This window comes from Cucumis sativus, chromosome 4 (assembly GCF_000004075.3).
Source record: "Cucumis sativus cultivar 9930 chromosome 4, Cucumber_9930_V3, whole genome shotgun sequence".
Lineage (NCBI taxonomy): Eukaryota > Viridiplantae > Streptophyta > Magnoliopsida > Cucurbitales > Cucurbitaceae > Cucumis > Cucumis sativus.
This window is the reverse complement of record NC_026658.2, coordinates 8286158-8303055: the sequence shown is the minus strand read 5'-3', so window position 1 is coordinate 8303055 and position 16898 is coordinate 8286158. Positions and strand designations below refer to the sequence as shown.

At 31.2% G+C, this 16898-nt stretch overlaps 1 long non-coding RNA gene across 1 annotated transcript; it reads right to left on the bottom strand.

Moving 5' to 3' along the window:
• Positions 1-828: 828 nt before the first annotated feature.
• LOC116403402 lies at positions 829-16287 on the bottom strand. Its single transcript, XR_004216191.1, has 2 exons — positions 16154-16287; positions 829-1030 (listed from the first exon to the last, which is right to left on the bottom strand). It is a non-coding gene; the product is annotated as an uncharacterized LOC116403402 (long non-coding RNA).
• Positions 16288-16898: the final 611 nt, after the last annotated feature.

Here is a 16898-nt window from a genome sequence, read left to right as displayed (position 1 = left end):
ATGCGAAGAAGGGCACCATACTAAAGTATTTAGAAAAATATTAGTAAAATATCACATCGAGTGATATACTATTAATAATAGTATAATGTAATCTATACAAAAGTTTTTTTTTTTTTGTTTATTTTAGTATATTTGAAAACAAATTGATATAATGGTTATGATACCATCTATAATTTAAATTTTAAGGGTTTAAGACAAACTATTTATACTTTATAGAAAAAAATTACTGAATATAACTTTCCAAATTTTTAAAAATCTACTTTGATTAAATTTAAATTCATAAAAACTAACCAAAACTAATTCATAAAAACTAACCAAAACTAACAAACCAGGTTAATAGAACTAAAGTAAATCCACTCTTTACATATCTTAATCAACAACGAGAAGACTTACTTATTTTTGTATATGTTTAGAAGGAGCTTTTGTAAAAATACTTATTTTTGTATATGTTTAGAAGGAGCTTTTGTAAAAATAGCAAAAATGTATGATAATAGAAATCATGTCATAAGATTTTTTAAATTTATAAAATTTGAGGGATAACTGCCTCATAGTCTCATACAATTACTGTCTGTTAGTCCTACAACAACTCTTGCAACAACTCTAGATTACGGATGATTATCGTTTAATAGTAGTCTGATATCATTAACTTTGTCATAATACGTCATATTCGAAGTATGCAAAAAAAATAGTGTTGTCAAACTTATTTTGAAATATTTTTGCAATTTTTCTTTTTATAAAAGACAGCATGAAAAAATCTAGTAAGTTTTAATAAAAAGCAAAAATCTTCCCCTAACAATTTTTTTTTTTTTGGTTGAAAAACTATGTAAGTTGGAGACATAAAGATATTTGCAACCTAATCATCACCAAGATATTGTTCAATTTTACTTTACAGCAACCTAAAAAAGAGAAAAAAGGTGAAACATTTAACAAAGAAAACACCAATCTAAAAATATCTTTATAGAAACATACCATACCTATTATTTTAATTCATTAAAAGAAAAAAGAAAAGAGATATATGATCAACATGAACCTACTTTAATAACTTTCTTTTATTGTTTTATTCATAGGAATAACTATAAAATTATTCCAGCTTAATTTCCACACATATGGCCCAAAAGAAAGACCCTCTAACACCTTGGAGTGGGAACACCACATTTGGAAGCAACATGTTTGGCGCCAGGAGAATTCACATAAGGACTCAAAGCTGGGTTCTTTATGTACCCGCAAAGACATTGTTGCTGCTCTCTCAATTTGCTGCAGCAAGTGGCGGATGGGTCTGCCATCGACGTGATTGCCCTGGCACATGAGCTCAGCTCCGAAGGTCTGCAACTCACCGCCTCTGCAACACGAACTCCGCCAAGAACGGCCAGCACGAAAAGACAAACAACTGTGACTGGAAGAACTTTGTTCATTGTCTCTTGGTTTTGATAGAAATCAGTAATGTTTGTTGAAGGGAAAGGGAAAAGGAAAAGGAGAAAGAGGAATAATATGGCTTTAATTGTCTGTTTTTCCCCCCAACTCTTTTTTGTTTGTATTTATAGCCACATAAAGTTGGAAGAGTTGATAAAAGGGCCAACCCTATTATTAATTTCTCATTTCCAATTTCACCTACTTTTCTCTTTGATTTTAATTGCTTCCAACATCCTTTTCCATAAAGTTAATATTGTGATGATAACAATTAACAAATATTGTTGGCATTGATTTAAATGTTGGGTTGCTCTACACGTTTGATCTATTCTAGAGCACAAAAATTACCACAATTATTTTAACATTTTTTTGAATTATCCTAAATCATAAAAGGAATTAGAGACGAATATATTTTGCTTGTTTTTATTTCTTTTTACAATGGTTTGGTATAAATATGCAATACAAGATAATATTAAATATGAAAAGATTGGGATATAATCAAATATACAATTTGGGCAAAAATAAAGGGCAGAAATTGAGGAGTAGATTATGAAGAGGATTGTGATTTTGGAAAATATCCTCTAATATCCTCCCTCAGATTGATGACTCAAAATGAGTCAATAGTTTGTCTCGGAGTTGTAGAAGTGTTGTAGATGAGAGTGACTTTGTTTGTAGATCAACAAGTTGATCGTTGGAAGAGATGTAACAAATGAAAGTTTGAAAAAAGTGGTAATCAATCTCAATGTGTTCAGTGCGAGCATGAAACACGAGATTATGAACCTGAGATATAGCTAAAACATTATCACACCATAAGGTTGTTGAAGATTTAAAGTGGAACATGAAGATCACATAGAACTTGTCGGTTCCAGTAAAGATCTGCAGTGGTAGTGGCGAGTGAGCAATTTTTTGCTTATGTGGAAGAACGTTAGACTGTAGGTTGCTTTCTAAAAGACCAATAGATATGATTATAACCAAGAAAGACAATGAATCCATAGGTGGAATGTCGATCAGAAGTGTCGCTAGCACAATCAGAGTCATAAAAGGTTTATAGATATAATTAATGAACCCATGCAAAATTTTATCCCAAGGGTTGAGTACCACATAGATATCGTAGGATGCATTTGATTGCAGAGAAGTGAATAACAGTGGGTTTGTGCATCAATTGACTAACACAATTTATAGAGAATGAAATATCATGGTGAGTAAAGTAAGGTATTTTAATGAAAGGAGTCAGATGGGATGGGTCATTAAATGACAAAACTGTTGAAATTTATGTCATAAAACTCGTAGTTTGTAGTTTAAAAGTATATTTTATTCAATAAAGTGGTTATTGAGGATTTATTAATAGAATACTATAATCTTGAATCTAAATAAACTAAGGTCCTTATGCTACCTAGTGTAGACTTGAATTTACATAAATGTGGATCAAGTTCAAGTATATAGCCCAAATGGTCTATAGTGTATGAATAAGCCTTATTCTTGTTGTAGTTAGTACAAACGATATGATCCTGAATCGTTCATGTAGAGACCATGGAAGTTGGAGTATCCTATGTACAAAGTTTACATAAGACTGAAATCATAAAATAATCACTTTTAAGTTATAACACCATTGATTGTATAAAACTGACTATTTTGTTTATTGATGACCCATGTAACTTAATCTTAATCCTAAGTTAACTATGAACTTTTGTTCACACGAAATTATCCTTAGATCTGCATAGGTGAAGGTAGCTCAACGACACTGACACAATAAGCCTCCCATTTTAGGAGTAAGATTGGGTGGATGGCTAGGTGTAACGATCCAAACTTTTCAAACTAAACTGAGGTAGTTACTTTAATACAAATGCACTTCTTTTAAACATGAGTGTTTATAAAATATGTTAAAATCAATAAACATCAAATAAATCTTTATTCAGGCCCTATTTCAAACAAAATTAAAGGTTCGAAATTATTGTTTATAAAATCAAGAAATAAATTGTTGTGCTAAACATGAAATTCGTTTCAGTCACAACTACTAAAGTAAAACAAAAGAAAACTGTAAGCGGAAGCTATTTTAAAGAAAATCCTCCTATGGCGATCACGTCTCCTTCTTATTCCTCGTTGGTCGGTCTCTTATATTACTTTTGCCTGAAAAGTTAAACATAAAAGGGTGAGTATAAACATACCCAGCAAGAGACACACTACTGGTCCCACTAGGGTAAAATTATTAACTTTCTATTGGAAGGTACCATGTATCATAACAGTCTTGTGATCCCGTAGGATGCACATAATTAATCTAATGCTCATAAAAGATGCACATATCAGTCTAGTGCTCCCGAAGGATGCACCTATCAGTCTAGTGTTCAAAAGGATGTACAACAGGTGGTGATCCCGTGGGGCACCTGCAAGACACACTACCCTACAGATAAAGCTAACAGTTTCCCCTCAGTCCATACTAACATTTAAAACAGTCAACTCAACTTAGAATATAAACTACCATTATATCCTTCTTTCAGCTCAACACATATACAATTAATTTACCCAAACCAATACATAATCAAACATCATCAGAACAGTCCCTCAAATAATTAAATTTATACATAAGCGTCACTCACCTCAGTTCAGTCAATTCAATCTAGTTTGTCAATTCAACCTACATTACACTACCTATGCCTTAACATAACCGTCAACAACCCACAATCTAATCAATTCGATATCCTCAGTTCAGTCATCAAACTAAATTTTACATATCGGTCAACTCATCTCAGTTCAATAAAATTCATATAATAAACAGTCATCAAATATAAATTTGCTTATCAGTTAGTCCATCTAAGTTCAGTGGAATCCATATAGTCAATACATCTTAATTTCATCATTGAGTCCAGTAGTAGGAACCCTTACCTTAACTTCATTTATTCCACTAAAGTTCAACAAAAACAACCTAAACATAAGTAAACAGAAATCAATGACTTCCAGAAACAATTTCATCTATTCAATTCATCCTATATATATAATTTCCACAACTTACCCAAAACGTGGAGAATTGGAGTCCAACCCCACTCATTTGAAACTCAAGGAATTTAAGTGTTGTCCACAATTTGCACCTTGAAGAAACAATATCAATCAATTTACTAACCCAACCAATATTGGTTATTGAAAACAATCACCAAAACCCAAAACTACACCCTTACCACAAACCACAACAAGGTAGAAACAACGGCTTTCGAAACCAACACAAAAGAGATTGTGCAAAATAGATATGCGTGTGGGTTGGCTTGCAACTCGTAAACGGACAACAGATGTAGACGAAGGCAGATTGATTCGAATCTTCAACAGCAGCTACGCGCAACGGAGAATTCCACTACGTCTACCCCTAGTTCGTTTTCCAACATATTCTTATGTGAAATTTATTGTTTCAATTCTTTATTGCTTTGGTTTAACACCGCTTTGGATTCTTTGCAGCAAAAGGTGGTAAAACCCACTACTTTAGAAGCGTCCCAAACAGTTTGGAATCAGTGGAGCATTGCCGTCCAAGAGGGATCTCACTCACTTTGTCAAATGGCCCAAAGTTGTTTAAATTTAGAGAAAAAATAGAATTTTGAAGCAGAGGCTAAAAATTCCACCAACATTGAATCTGTTCTATTTGACTTTCTTTTTTCTCTTTTCTTTCTTGTTGTCATCATCAAAATTTTCAACTATACGTATAAAGACGGAGATATTTTATGTGGACAACTATACGGCCGTCCGAACTACTTTTAACTTATGTGGCTGGATCTAAAACTTAGAAGATTGTCCAAGTTTTCTGTTGAACAATGCATGTACCAGATTTTGTGCATTCCCAACATGATACATTCTTATGCTATGTTGGGAAAGGGGGTTCTCTGTTTATAATCACAATCACTTTAGCCCTTATTTGGGGGTCAAGGGTTGCCTTTCACTTCTCCTCCCTCATTTTGTATAAGGGCAAGTATTTCTTTGTCTAAAAGGGTTCAAACTCTCCTACTATTATAATCATTCAACATTCTCTGTAATGATCAATTCTTTATTCCTCTTAGATTTATTAGGTTTTACTTTTAATTGCTGCATATAGTTCTCTTACCTTCGTATAGACAAAAAGGTGTTTCTGAGAGGTTTTTCTTTGATAAGTTAAACGCTTGTATTTTGTTGGATTTGGCCTATGGTATTGAAAATCTCAAATCAATTGAACGCAATGTCTTGTTTACACATTTGAATTGAAACTTTCCTATACCTATATTATACATATTTTTTCTATTCTTTCCCACAAATGTGTTATATCGACTTATCTATTCTACATAATTTCACGCATGGCTAGCACGATGTTCCCGTTTTCAAGGGATGCCAAAATTACTTTTCACTCATTCTCGTAACTCCATTGACGGATATATTTCCTAAACCTAAACGGATCTGCCTGCTCATGCATTTCCTAATCATGTGATAATGTTGAATCTTCCTTTATTATATATATATATTATTGATGTAATTAAGAAGTTATTTAATAGTAACTAAGCAGTTGTTCTTTAATAGAAATATGTACGTTCGTCAAAATGTTCATATATATATAAATGGGTTCAAAATTTGAGGTTACAAAAAATAAAATGAAATAAATAATATAAGGTATTTTTTTAAAAAAAAAATCAAACCCGCGATGCCATATGTAAGCGTCGAGACTTGTATATAAGATCTCCCGACGACTAAAGATGGCGAACTCCCAACATCGTATACAGTATCTTCCCGACGCTGCATATCTTAGTGTTGTAAAGGCTTCTTTTGATGCATTTTATCCGAGCACAGTTTTGACAGACATTTTTATGGGAGATCCTTTTTCAACTCTTTTTTCGTATATCTCCCAACGATTGTGTGCGTTGGAAGACCCCTCATTTTTTTGTAGTGAATTTGTAACTCGAATACTCTTAATAAAATTTCTCAAAACTTGTTCTTAATGTGGACGTAGACCAAATTAGTCGAACCAACTATATATCCTTGTGTTCGTATTCTCTATTGGTTTGTGTATTTTATGGCTATTGCATTATGCTTGGGTTGTGTTATTAATTAATTTAGTCCATTAATTAATACAAATAATCATGTCAGTTTTTATTCAAGAGTTGATTGGGCTGCACTATATACGATCCAAATGAAAAAGTTAATTCTACGTCTTTTACTTCTCTAGATATATTTCACATTCTTTTATAGTAATGCCATTACATATTTGTATAATGATAAAAATTGAAGCATATAGAACAAAGAAAATACCAGATCACTTTCCTTTTTATTCATAGTCGTTTGATATTGTAGTATAGGCTATATATATATATATATATAAGAAAAGTCCATTACAAAGCATGACCTCTAGCATTTGGGATAGGGAACACCACAGGAGGAAATAATAGCTTTTGCTCGAGCAGATTTCACGTAACCTCCCAAGCTTGGATTCTTCATATACTGACAAAAGCATGGCTGTTGCTCCCTCAGCTTACTGCAACAAGTGGTGGACGGTGGCGCCGTCGATGTCATTGCACCAATGCATGGACTCAGCCCCATGGTGTTGCAAGTTATCGCGTCGGCAACACGAGCTCCAGTGAGAAGGGCCGCCATTGCCACCACCAAAAGGGGAAGACTTGTGAACCCAAGATTTTTCATTATTTTTCTTCTTTTGATATAGAAATGAGGGATAGGTTTCTATTTGCCGCACCTTCAAAACAACGTTTTATAACCTCATAAAGTGGAATGTGAGCACCTCACTTCTATACCAACTTCTCTGTTTTGGCTTAAACTTTTCAATAAAATTAATTTCTGAGTTGTTAACTTTCAATAAAATTAATTTCGAGTTGTTAACTTTATGATGGTAACATCTATAGTTTGCATTAAATATATGGTTGGTGGTGGTAATAGTGACAAACTCCCAACTTTGGAACAGTGACCAAAAGTTCATATAAAAATTATTTTAAATACAAATAAGTACACAATTATTTTTTGGAGTTTGTAAAAATAACAAAAAAAAATATATATATATATATATAATAAAATCTTAAATTGTAAAAATAACAAATTTTAAAACAGATAATCTCTAATAACTCTCTCGTAATCTTTTGATAGATTTTTTTATAGTTGATATCATTAATTACAAAAAAACTTTTTCTAAATTCTTTTGTCATCTAATATAATTTTTTTATTTTTTCTAACTAGAAAATATTAAAGCTTTTCACCAATATTTGAAAGTTAGGAGGTTGGAAACTTTTACCTTGATTAGTAGCATATGCCTTACATACTGTTTGCAACATTTTCTATATTTTCTTCTAATATTATCAACTAACAACAATTCTAATCGAAGTCGGTATGTACAAGAATTTGTTTTACATTATTGTTTAAATACCTGACATTTGGTTTTTTAATATTTCATAATTCCAGAATTCTATGTTGAATTTGTGCTCCTTAATTCACCAATCTTTGATCTAAATACATGAATCTTAGGATTACACGAATCGAGAGTCCTATTTGTGGATCTAAATGTATGTATTTTCTTGGTTGCATTGCATTAATTTTGGCCTTTATGTTCTTCGTTTGCATTTTAATTAATTGCTTTGCCGGTTGAGTTCACCATGAACAGGATTAAGAAACGTATAACAAGGGTCGTAACACAACGGAATTTTTTAGAGAATCTGAATGAATGAGTAGAGAATGTGGTAATATTTAAGGTTATGGTTGATGCAGAGTATTGGGAGAACAGTCGACCTCTGGAGGGCCAACATCCAGTGAGCCTGCAGCAAGAAAAGGATATTTCTTTAGCTGGGTGAACAATTTCTGTTTCCGACGTAACAAAAATGTCAATAAAGATGATTTATGTTGATGGATTTTCTATGCAAAGGTATAACACCATGTTTCGCGTAAGAAAAATATATCCTTGGAGAGAGTTGATTGATGTTAGTGAAACCCATGAAGTTTGGGTTTCTGCCGACACAAGTTTTAATTTCTGCTTATGCAATTTGTGTGTAGATTATTTCAAAAATAACATGTTACCAACTGAAAACTACGCAAAGTTTAATTCATTTTAATTAAATAAAGAAATGAAATCAATAAAACAATCTAAACAGAAACCAAAATGTTTAGTAAAATATAATAACCAATCACCAAAAAAGTAATTTATTTGGACCAATCATGAGTTTAGGATAAATCTATCAATAGACATGTGGCTCTAAAACATGAAAACAAAAATAAAGTAGCGAAAGCATTGTCACAATAGTTCCAAATGGCACAATCACAATCGTAGATCCTTCTTACCGGCCTTGTCTTTGTTTGAAAAATTGAACAAATACCCAGTAAGAGATCAGTCTAGTAGTTCATAGAGCACACATCAATAGTAAAAGTTATCCACTTAATGCACTACCTATAAGTGGGGATCCTATAGAACACTATACATATAGGGTATATATTAACCTAATAATCAAAGTTAATAGTTGTCATTAGTTCAAACACATCCTAGTTTAGTCATTCTCAATTCAATTCAGTCATAAACATAACATGTAAAATATATTCAATAACCTCATTCGTAACCATCATGTCTCAAGTATTTCATTATGAGTCATCAATTAAATCAGTCATACTATCAATGCCTATTAAACCAACCCAATATATAATCAATAATAATCACATTATCAATCTCAGTCTTACTCATGTCGAGGATTTGGTGTGTAATAAACCCCTTACCTTAAATTATAGAGTTTAGGGTGGCAACGTTGTTGCTTGAGAGAAAATTTTATGTTAACTTCGATTGAAAATTCATAACTATTAGGAAAATACACCTTACATAAGTCTCTGTGTCTGTTTTACCTTGGTTTTTAGTGTTTTAACTCATAATTATGAATAAATGAAGATATTAGTGAATCATATAAGAGCCCATGCAAAAGACTACGCGAGAGAATATTGTCTGGTGAGTATAATTCTGAGGTGAGGAATTACGTCATCACGCGAGAAAGGTTCACTAGAAGACAAGAATGGTAGTTGGGGTTGATGTAACTTGACAAATGCTACAATCGACACTGACATGATCAGAAGAATAGATGTTTTCCATCGAAAGATGCCTATAAAAAGACTTCATCCTTACCAAGTAAAGTGGTCGACTTCGAAAAGAGTCAAACATCTAAATGGATCGACCAAACCCTAAAAGTGGCGGAAAGGAGTAGTCTTTCTGTCCTCTGTAAAAAGTCATTCTTCTTCTTCTCTGCACCCTTAAAAGAGAAGTTTTATAAGTCTTGTAAGTAAACACTTTTAGATAGATCCGTCTTAACCAAGTTTTATCATTTGTATCTCGAGAAGGCAAGCTAGTGTGAGTTTAAGGCACTGAGAGGTGCTCAACTTAATTATAAGCTAGATGGCTTAATTGCCTAATAACACGAAGACCTTCCTTGACACTTTTTAATACAAGTTAGTTCACATTTTCATCTCGCCACTATTTTTGTCCCCTTTTACATATTCTAGTGTAGATAGTAGATTTAGCTTAGACTTATTAGATAGTTATTTTATACCGACTAGATGAAGAGTGAGCCTTATAACTAATGTTTTGTATCAATTCTCTATGTTCGACCATGAATTATCCAGAAAACCTATTATTTCGCTTCATTTTTCTGTCATACAGGGTAAATACTTTCACTTTTTCTTATTCATGTAAATTTCTCTTGATAGCATATATATTGTTAATTCACACAAATATTAAAGTGGTTCATAAATGATAGACATCTATCAATAATGATAAACCTACAAATTTTTTAGTAATCAACCATACAAAAACAATTTAGTGTATCGACTATTAAAATGGTTCAGTCTATTGTTGATAGATCCAAAAAAATCGTAAAAATAACACTTACACATTATTAATTTTTTGTGATATAGTTACAAATGTGTGGCAACGAATTTTATCACGTGACACTAATCTTTAAGAAACATAAAATTCGCAAACAAATGATGGCAATTTACTTGTTTGACTTTACCAAGCTTTTCATTATGTTAATTAATTTTCATTTATCAGTATTTGGATGATGATATAATTGTGCAGTGAATAAACTTTAATTAGTGTTCAAAGTTTTAGGCCTTAATTAGTTCAATTTTGATTAGTGTTTAAAGATTGCATTAGTTAAATTTTGATTAGTGTCCAAAGTTTTAAAGACTAAGCGTGTCTAGACAGAGGGATAATCTAGAGTAGACTTTTTTAATCACTATAGTTAATCTACAATATAGTGATTTGATATTGGTTTATAAGTGGTTCAAAATAATGAACTTTTAAGCCTTTTTTTTTTTGTTAACAGAAATGAGAAGAGAAGAACCATATCATATACCTTTGGATCATTAGCTCGTAACACTTTTTTTTCAATCTATTTCTAAATTTGTTATTTTCACAATTTTAAAAATATAAGTGACATGAACTCTATTATTAAAAGTAATCATGACCTGAATGATTGTTTAAAAGAACTATATATGATCTGAATGATCGTTTATCATAATAATCACGATCGTTTACTGTGGTCAACACGATCGTTAGATTTAGTTTTTAAATATCATTTATATTGGAGTACACGATCGTTTACCATAATCAACACTAATTAACACTAATTAACACGATCGTTCACCATGGTCAACACGATCATTAGATTTAAGGTTTTTAAATATCATTTATATTGGAGTATACGATCGCTAACTATAATCAACATGATCATGTTCCATGATAACACAATCGTTTGTCATGGTCAACATGATTATTTTAATTTGACGTTTTCTTTCCTCTATTAAAAAAGAATTACACAATCGTTTGTCATTCGTTGAGACGGTAAGACACGATCGTTTAGAAGAAAATTACTCGCACGCGACTGTGGTCGATTAATTGTGTCTTGACTAAGATATTTTTTATATTTTCTATCGTAGGCCTTGGAGTTTTCCATTTTCAAAATTGTTCAGTATAGTGTAAATATGTTATTGTAAATATGTTATTGATTTGTTATAATTTTTTTAAAAACCCTTATATATGTGTGTATGTGTGTGTGTATATATATATATATAGACTATTCAAATGTGATATAATATATTGTTCAAATGTGTATAGATATATATATACTGTTCAAATGTGATATAAACTAATATTGCAAAAATTAAAGCTCTTAGCTTGAGCTGAACGCACCAAATTATAATATAGTAAAAGGAGGTTGAGAAACCGAGTATCTCTCCTGAATACAAAGTGGATGAAGTAATTTTTAAATAAATAGAAACGAAAAACATTTAAATGACAACCAAATTTCATAGAATAAAAAGATTTAATTCGTTTTTGCAGGAGAAGGGCAAAGTTTCTTTTCTTCAAAAAGAGGTAATGTTGACTTAATCTTCTATTATTTTTAGCTTAATTAATATTTCCAACGATGGAATATATCTGACAAAATAACAAAATTAAACCCTTAAAAGATAGCACTAGCCATAATACCAATTTGAGATGTCTATCTACTGACTTATTATTAACTCATAATGGGTAAGGCGGTATATTAAAACGTAATATTGAGCTTTTAATTTATATAGAAAGTATAGGTTGGTTTTCCCTTTATTTTTAGTTGGGATCAGAATATTGTATATTAGATTAAACTAAAGAGACATAACAATACTTAATTCTTGTAGAAGAGTCCAAACTCAAGTAAGTAGGGTTTCTATTTAGAGCAGTCAGCCTCAGTTGGTAAGCTAATGTTGCAGGATTTAGCAATTCTTCTAGCCGCACTAGAATTCACGAAACTCCTCAAATCTGGATCATTGATATATTCACAGTAGCATGGTTGTGCCTCCCTCAACTTGTTGCAACATGTCTGACTGGGCGTCATCCCAAAAAATGCTGCTGTGCATGACGAGAGCTGTGATGGGTCGCATTCCACTTGAGCAACCACCGGAGGAGCGCCATTAAGAAGAGCCACCGTGGTTGCCACCACGAAAATGCAAACAACGATTGTGATAGGAAAATTCTTCATTTGATTGTGTTACGAGGAAGGGAGGAATAACGAATTTGTGTGTTTCTGTGCTTTTGCTGATGCTTTCAACCTCTCCTTTTTATAGCCTCTCATAGGGAGTAAATGTGTGCAACAAGTTAAGTTACCACACCTCCTATTCAATACTTTAAGTTACCACAAACTCTTCCGCACGAGTTAAACAAGTGAATTAGTTGTCATAAAATTTCGCTTACTAGATGCCCAACGCATTATGACATGGTTAGATAGACATTGATCAATGTCTAGGTGGTCACACCTTCACTTAATCACATGACGAGACCTGAGAATGGGGTCTGGGTGATTGAAACATCAATGATGTACAAATAGTGTCATTGGTGATCAAAATCTCTCGATGATTGTAAAAGAAAGAGAGATGACAATCAACTAGGAACAACACGTTAAAAACTCTCTAGATGGAAGATATCTGAGAATCGAGTAATCGTCGTGTGAAGATTTAAATATGTTAAAAGGTATTTTTGAAAATTTCAAAAAGTGAAAATTACGTGTCCTAAGCTTCGTTTTTTTGACATATAACGTAAATACTTTCAATTTTTTTATTTATGTAAAATTCCCCTTGTAAAATATATATTGTTAATTCACAAATATATTAAAGTGGTTGATACATGATAGATACCTCTCAATAATGATAATCCTACAAACTGTTTATCAATCAATATATGCAAAAACAATTTCGTGTATTAACAGTAATGGACTATTAAAATGGTCTATCAGAAACTGTTTGATAGATAAAAAGAAAAATCCTAAAAATAACATAGTTACAAATTATTAAATTTTTTGATTGATATAGTTTACAAATGTGGCAACGAATTTTGTTACCTAACACTTATGATTAAAAAACATAAAATTAGCAAACAAAATGGTGACAATTTACTTGTTTGACTTTATCATGCATTTAATTATGTTAATTAACATTCATTTATCTGTGTTTCGATGATGATAATTGAACATTGATTAAATTTTGATTAGTGTTTAAAGTTTTAGGCATTAATTAAATTTTGATTAATTGGCAAAAACAGTACAAATTTGATAATGAGACCAAATTTTGAAAAGAAGAGTCTTGGGACAAATGGATATGTGAAATATCTAAATTATCCTTTAGTTTAAAAAAGCTCTAAAATTTTGAAACCCACAATTTCTTCCTCACACAACACATCCATCTGTAGATGAACAAATTGCAACCAATGAATGGAGGGAATCGATCAGATGGAGTGGCGGTGACTTGGGTAGCAACAACCGATATCCATTTGGATGACTTGGACAACAACAACAATTTCCCTAAAGCTAAAGTCTGGGTTTTATGGATTGTGCATCAACGATTTCTACATCTTTCTTTATTGCCAACTTTGTGGCCTCGTCCTCCTCCCATTCCGCTTTCTTGCATTTCCTATTCATTTCTCTCTCCTTCATGTAAAATACCAATGAATTGTATTGAATTTGGTTGCTATTTTCATTGATCAAAATGAATATTTATACAATGCTTGAAGATACAAATATGGTAAAAAATAATTACAAATCAATTTACAACAAATAGAGGGATTATAGGAGTAGATTTTGTAATATGATATTATTTCCTAATATCCCACCTCAAACCAAAGATTCAGAGGGAGTTAGTAGTTATTTCAAAGGTGAAGAAATATGAGAGACAGAAGTAGCTTTTGTGAGTATATCAACAAGTTGTTTGTTGGAGGAGATGCGTCGAACAGAGATGTCTTTACGAAGAACTTTTTCCCGAACAAAATGGGAATCAATCTCAATGTGTTTGGTTGACAAAAATGCCATTAGTGGAGAATTGTATTTCGAGACCAAGAAAATACTTTAAAGAACCAAGATCAGATATTTTAAATTCAAGTGCCAATTGGTTTTTAGAAGAGAAATATAAGAGGAGTCTGGGCCAGTGCCAATAGTATCATCAAAACATACATGAGTAAGTAAGTAAGAGAAGATCCAACATGTCAAATGAATAAAGATGGATCAACCAGCTGTCCTAAAACATATAACATTTGTCACTCACAGCCCCACAACCAATCCTCTCAATTAAGACACTTTGAATTCAAATTCTTCCCTTTCAATTCATGATTCATCTATACATATAAATATAAGGGGAAATTTTTTAATTTACCTCTTCCTTTTATATATTTTATTTATTTAAATCTAAATTAATAATTATATATGATTTAATCTTTAACTTCTGTAAAAATTTCAATTGACACTACTTTTAAGATTTGAATTTTGATCAAAGTTGCATGAAACATATAATTGTTTATGTTAATCTTAAATTATAATAACAGAAATTATTTATATCCTTTATTAAGATTAAATAAATTATCCATGTGTTTAAATCTTCCACTCTCGAAATAGAATTTAAATGTTAAATTTATCAAATAAATAAGTAGGAGTTCATGTATGGATTTTGTTAAACAAAGTAATAGAATATCTAAATTGATTTGTTTATAAAGATGTCTAGAAACGTTTAATTGATGCGAAGAAGGGCACCATACTAAAAGTATTTAGAAAAATATTAGTAAAATATCACATCGAGTGATATACTATTAATAATAGTATAATGTAATCTATACAAAAGTTTTTTTTTTTTTTTTTGTTTATTTTAGTATATTTAAAAACAAACTGCATTCGTAATATGGTTATGATACAATCTATAATTCAAATTTTAAGGGTTCTTTTTATATAAACTATTTGAATATGAATATGGTTATGATACAATCTATAATTCAAATTTTAAGGATTCTTGTTTTAAGGGTTCTTTTTATATAAACTATTTACCTTTCAAAGAACCTATACCTATTTATACTTTATACAACAAAATTACAAAATATCTTTCCAAATTTTTAAAAATCTACTTTGATTAAATTTAAATTCATAAAAACTAACCAAAACTAATTCATAAAAACTAACCAAAACTAACAAACCAGGTTAATAGAACTAAAGTAAATCCACTCTTTACATATCTTAATCAACAACGTTTAGTTCCAACTCTTTACATATCTTAATCAACAACGAGAAGACTTACTTATTTTTGTATATCTTTATATGGAGTTTTGTAAAAATAGCAAAAATGTATGATAATAGAAATCATGTCATAAGATTTTTTAAATTTACAAAATTATAAGATTTTTTAAATTTACAAAATTTGCAAATTAATTTACAAAATTATAAAATTTTTTAAATTTACAAAATTTGCAAATTAATTTAGAAGGGATGACTGTCTACTGTCATACAATTACTGTCTACTGTCATACAATTACTGTCTATTAGTCCTGCAACAACTCCAACAACAACTCTAGATTACCGATGATTATCGTTTAATAGTAGTCTGATATCATTAACTTTGTCATATTTGAAGTATGCAAAAAAAAATAGTGTTGTCAAACTTATTTGGAAATATTTTTGCAATTTTTCTTTTTATAAAAGACAGCATGAAAAAATCTAGTAAGTTTTAATAAAAAGCAAAAATCTTCCCCTAACAAATTTTTTTTTTTTTGTTGAAAAACTATGTAAGTTGGAGAGATAAAGATATTTGCAACCTAATCATCACCAAGATATTGTTCAATTTTACTTTACAGCAACCTAAAAAAGAGAAAAAAGGTGAAACATTTAACAAAGAAAACACCAATCTAAAAATATCTTTATAGAAACATACCATACCTATTATTTTAATTCATTAAAAGAAAAAAGAAAAGAGATATATGATCAACATGAACCTACTTTAATAACTTAATTAAAAAAAAAAAAGAAACACATAGATCGTTTTTTTCTTTTATTGTTTTATTCATAGGAATAACTATAAAATTATTCCAGCTTAATTTCCACACATATGGCCCAAAAGAAAGACCCTCTAACACCTTGGAGTGGGAACACCACATTTGGAAGCAACATGTTTGGCGCGAGGAGAATTCAAATAACTACTCAAAGCTGGGTTCTTTATGTACCCGCAAAGACATGGTTGCTGCTCTCTCAATTTGTTGCAGCAAGTGGCGGATGGGTCTGCCATCGACGTGATTGCCGTGAGACATGAGCTCAGCTCCGAAGGGCTGCAACTCACCGCCTCTGCAACACGAACTCCGCCAAGAACGGCCAGCACGAAAAGACAAACAACTGTGACTGGAAGAACTTTGTTCATTGTCTCTTGGTTTTGATAGAAATCAGTAATGTTTGTTGAAGGGAAAGGGAAAAGGAAAAGGAGAAAGAGGAATAATATGGCTTTAATTGTCTGTTTTTCCCCCCAACTCTTTTTTGTTTGTATTTATAGCCACATAAAGTTGGAAGAGTTGATAAAAGGGCCAACCCTATTATTAATTTCTCATTTCCAATTTCACCTACTTTTCTCTTTGATTTTAATTGCTTCCAACATCCTTTTCCATAAAGTTAATATTGTGATGATAACAATTAACAAATATTGTTGGCATTGATTTAAATGTTGGGTTGCTCTACACGTTTGATCTATTC